Source organism: Eptesicus fuscus, chromosome 3, assembly GCF_027574615.1.
Source record: "Eptesicus fuscus isolate TK198812 chromosome 3, DD_ASM_mEF_20220401, whole genome shotgun sequence".
Classification (NCBI taxonomy): Eukaryota; Metazoa; Chordata; class Mammalia; order Chiroptera; family Vespertilionidae; genus Eptesicus; species Eptesicus fuscus.
The window spans coordinates 78243508-78249029 of NC_072475.1; the positions used below are offsets into that span (position 1 = coordinate 78243508).

General features: G+C 39.8%; 1 pseudogene; it reads left to right on the forward strand.

Moving 5' to 3' along the window:
* The first annotated feature begins 545 nt into the window (after positions 1-545).
* Positions 546-4957, forward strand: LOC103303672 (progesterone receptor-like; annotated as a pseudogene).
* The last annotated feature ends 565 nt before the right edge of the window (positions 4958-5522 follow it).

Below are 5522 nucleotides of genomic sequence, written 5' to 3' on the forward strand. Positions count from 1 at the left end.
GAAACCTCATTCTTGTCTCATTCTTCTATATTAAAACACACACACACACATACACACACACACACACACACACACACACACACACACACACCATGGTAAATCCTGAACCCAAAGCAAATACTATTACTTAGCAGGGCAACTCTCAGACACTTTCCATATGTCAGTTCTGTAAACTTAGAGACATAATCAGGTCACTTAACAAGTCGGCACTAGCAGGGCTCAGAGGCCAGCTGAGAATATGTGAAGCAGCCTGCTGGCTCGGCTGCACTTTTTACCTGCAGCTGAAGTCGGAATCAGTGGCTATAGCCTGGGAAACGCCTTCCCTGGGTACCTGCCTTGGTAATAAGGCAGCCTGCCTTGGGAGGCCTTCAGTCTCTCTCTTTAAGTAAGGATCTTTGGGGATTTGAGTGGGTGGGCTGATTTATTGGTTGGTTAGGTTTTGTTTTATTTTGTCTTTAAAGGATTGTTGTTGTTTTTTCAGAGGAAGAAATCTTTCTCAACAGGTCTGATGGAGCAATAAATACTGGACATCTGTGTGTTGGGCCATGGGCAGATCAGAGAACGTCCAGCTTATGAATGAGATCCATGATGCTGAGAGACAGCTATCACAAGCAGCATCACAGGGATTGCCAGGTCAGAACCACTATCGACCAAAGCCAAATCCCACTGGGCCTAGGCAAGTTGAGACCGCCAAGCAGGTCCAGGGGCTGAGATAAGTCTATGTGTGGGAAGATTGGAAGTGACCTGAAGGAAGGTGAGCCTAAGAGGCCTCATAACCTTGTGGGAGATTTTTAAGCAAGGCTTACAGCTGCTGGCATAGGCACCTTGGTAAGTTAAAAGAGTCAACACATAACATACACTTTCTCTTGTGTACAAGAATTTTTTAAAAGTCTGTCTCATTCAGTTTTCCTCCATATGTTCCTTGTACTTCACACCTCCTTGCTGAGATGGCTTTTGTCTCATCATTCATTGTTTCAAAATATGATGCTCCTCGCACTTTTGAAATTGCCCCTATTTCCAAAACTCCCCCAACCCGGTTCACCCTCCGCCAATGACACTGGTCAGACTCCCATAAGCTTTTGGTTGATTTCTAAATGCTGTTCCTGGCTCTCATCTTCCTGTGATGAAACTGAAACCAGTTAGTTACCGATGACAAGCAGCTGACTCTTTACCAATAAACACAGCCCCAAACCAGGAAAGACACACAAAAGCAAATGTGATAGCACAAAGAAAATGACATCCTACCATCAGCATCAGGATCGCCACTTCAATGCTAAAGACAAATGGGGCTTTGCTATTAGGCCCCCACCCTTGAAAAAGGGCCCACCTTGACACCTATGTCACCACAGAAAGACTAACTAGCTGAGTTAAAAGCAGATTCCTGCCTGAGTCACTAACCAAACAACACTCTCAGTCCCTGGAAACCACACATGAAGCACAACAAATCCACTGTTCCTTAGGGGAATGTTTTCACATTTATGGTGTGTTTATTTGTTTTAACTTAAGGGTTCTTTACATTTTGTCAACTCAGAGCCAGTATAGATGTACTATATCCTCTGGTTTATACTTTACCTCTGCCTACCTGCCTTAGCACATAAACTACACTCACATAATATTTTGGAACATTAGCAAAACAATCTTGGACTCAGGAAACTTCAACACAAACCTTGCTTCCTATTTTACCAAGATGGCTAAAGCCATCCTAATATTCCTTGTCTACTATTTAACTTCAACACAAACCCAAGTGTTCAATGACAAGCCAAAATTTAAATTACTCAAAAATATTTTTAAATGTAGCTGAGTGTTTAAAAACATAAATAAACTGAGCACACACTTCTGCATTTTGGATCCAGATTAACAAGTGGCTTGCTAAGCCCACTTCTGCCTTCTCATGAACAACCAAGTCTAGACAAAAGTTATTACTGTATAAGTATTCTGTGGTTACTCTGGCTATACAAGAAAAGCCAATTGCTGTAAAACCACAGAGCTCATATGTTTGTTCATTAAAAAGTATTATAAGTAGCATTTTCTGTATTAGTTTTAATGAACAACTTTTAACAAATTAATTTTAAACTGTTAACAAATTAATTTACAAAACTAACAAAGCTTAATTAACAAAATCCAAATTGACTAGATTGTATAAATATCTGATGAGTCCTTTGGCAATTTTTTATAGTACACAAATTCATTATGAAATGAGAAATTCTGTGTGTGTCCTAGGAGCTTATTAATGGAGAGCAGAAAGACCTATAGCCACCAGCCAGACCAACAAGAAGCAACATGACCAAATCTGGATGATGGATACTCAGGAGCATGACTCAAGAGGGTACACTCACATTCTCTGCCTCCTCAACCCCCTAATTGTATCTTCTTCCTACTCACTTCTAGTGAATGACATTGCTTCCTATTTTATCAAAATGGCTAAAGCCTCCTAAAAGTCCTTGTCTACTGTTTAATTTCTACAGCTTGGTTCCATACTCATCCTCACATTTGAATCAAAACTAGTCTTCCTGCCTCCAGTTCTCCCCACCTCCACCACTCCTGTTTTCTACTTCAACCTAATCACCTTCCTAAATCCCAATTTCCATTATGGCACTCTGCTCAAAAACCTTCAAAGAATCTACATGTCTATCAACATGGCCCTCTAAAATTTGATTGTGGCTATTTCCAACATAAATGTTCTCAATGCAGATCATTCCCTTTTATATTCTAACTCTACAAAGATTGACTTCTCTTCTGTCTTTCTCTAAGACTTCTAGAAAACAAAAACTGAGGCAAAGATTACAGGGTATTACTTTATTCAGGGAGGTGCATTCCCAGTACAAGAATGAAGGAAAAGGAAAGTGAGGCAGGGAAAGATGGCAAGCAATGTGAGATAAGCAAAACAACAATGGACTCTACTTCACCATGAGCTTGAAGTACCTCAGCCAGTCACTTGATAGGTCACTTACTCAGCTACCTAGGATGTCTCCAAACAGGCTGGTCAGAGAAACTGTCTCAGATTAGCCTGTTAGAGGAAGAAAGGGAAAGAATACTTATCTATTCAAATTATTTCCAGCTCCTGGTTTTCTTTAACCAAAGTAAATTCTCCCACACCTCTAGGTTGCATCTTCTAGACCTTTTGCAAGCTAATTAGAAAGCTCAAGCTCATGCTTAATAGTGATAATTCATACAAGTATCAATGTGGTAGTCTCCCAGGCATGGAGCTGGCCAGTGTTGGGTGATAGAACTTCATAGACCACAAATTCTGTCAGGCTTAGCAGCTCAGGCAAAACAGATGGATGAAAGAGGTAAAGGTCCTAGAACCAGATGAGACTAAGAAAATCTACAGAGGTGTATAAGTTCAGTAAGCCATCTCCCCATCCAGACAAAGCCAGTGCTTCCATAAAATTTACCCACTGACCATTCAATTCCCTGAATTCCTTGCGGATGCATGCTTACACACTGCTAGGTTGTGAAGGCTATTTAAAGGTGGTGTGTGGCTTAGCCAGTTTGGTTCAGTGGATAGAGCATCAGCCTATGGACTGAAGGGTCCCGGATTTGATTCCAGTCAAGGCACATGCCCAGGTTGTGGGCTCGATCCCCAGCAGGGGACATGCAGGAGGCAACCAATTAGTTATTCTCTCTCATCATTGATGTTGCTATCTCTCTCCCTTCTCCCTTCCTCTCTGAAATCAATAAAAATATATTTAAAAGTGGTGTGTGTGTGTGTGTGTGTGTGTGTGTGTGTGTGTGTGTGTGTTTAGTCTCCATTAAATTTTAAGCTCATGGATGTCAGGTACCAAGCCAGTAGTAATTCCTTGTATCCCCATCTCAACTGGCAAAGTATGGGTGCATAAATGGTATCCCATCAGTAGTTGCTTAATAAGTGAAAGAACAGAACAGCCCAGAGAATAGACCTGGGAATCCCTTTAGCCTAAGTGAACACAAGAAAAAACTGTTTTCTTTTGACTTCAAAAAAATAGTCTGAGATTTGGAAGAAACCTTAATGGACACCTAAATCATTCACTCCTTCATATTCTGCACCATGAACAATTAAGTCATTTTCTACACAGTGAAAATGATACAGGTTAAAATCTACTTTAGAAGCAATTGGCTATTGTTAAAAAATAAAATAAAATGTTAAAAAAGAGGAGGAGAGGAACTCAGCACAGAGGCATTAGCAGCTGCCCCTCCAGCCCTCTCCCCAAAGCCGCACAACAAAATAGCTCCCTGTATGACTCCGGTCCCCTTTGAGCCACCATCCCTTTGCCCAGAGTCCAGGGTTGAAGGGTTAAAAAGTTCAATAAAGTTGAGTTATGAGATCACTAGATGCTGTCACTCTCTCATCCCCTTTTGGAATGGTGGGCATTCCAAAAGAAAGCCAAGCCCTAAGCCAGAGAATCACTTTTTTACCAAAGCAAGACATACAGTTGATCACCGGACTGATCAATCTACTAATGAGCACTCAACCAGACATGGTCTATGCAGGACATAATAATACCAAACCTGAGATTTCCAGTTCTTTGCTGACAAGACTTATTCAACAATGCAAAAAAAAAAAAAAAAACTTCTTTCAGTAGTCAAGTGGCCTAAATCAAGGTTTTCAAAAGCATACATACTGATGACTAGATAACTATCATCCAACATTCTTGGGTGAGCTCAGTGGTGTTTGGACTAGGATGGAGGTCCTATAAACATGTCAGGGGGCAGATACTATGTTTTGCACTTGATCTAATACTAAATGAAGAGCAGATAGAGGACTAATCATTCAATTCATTATGCCTACCATGTGGCAGATCCCACAGGAGCCTGTGAAACTTTAAGTTAACCAAGAAGAGTTCTTCTATATAAATGTATTGCTACTTCATAATACAATTTCTTTGAAAGGACTAAGAAGTCAGACCAGTTTGAAGAAATGAGATCAAGATCCATTAGAGAGCTCATCAAGGCAATTGAGTTGAGGCAAAAAGGATAGAAGTGCACTGCATTTCTACCAACTTAAAAATGTGTATGATATGTGATTTCCAAAGAATGAGTACCAAGATTCATGTCAAGAGGCTTTGTTCCTATATTTTCTTCTAGGATTTTCATACTTTCAGGTCTTATATTTCAAGTTAATTTCTATTAGTGGTATAAAATAGGGGTTAAGTTTCATTCTTATCCATGTGCATATACAGTTTTCCAAGTACCATTTTTTAAAGAGACTATCTTTTCTCCATTTGAGTATTCTTGGTTCCCTTGTCAAATGTTAGTTGACTGTATATTCATGGGTTTATTTCTGGGGTCTTGATTTGGTTCCACTGGTATATTTGTCTGTTTTTATGCCAATGCCACACTGTTTTAATTACTGTAACTTTATAGTATAGTTTTAAATCAGGAAGTGTAATGTCTCCTGCTTTGTTCTTCTTTCTCAGGATTTATTTGGATATTTGGGGTCTTTGTGGTCTTCCCTCCTCTTCAGTTTTTTGGAAGTGTTTAAGAGTATTACTGTTAATCCTTCTTTAAATATTTTGTAAAATTTAACAGTGAAGCCATCTGGT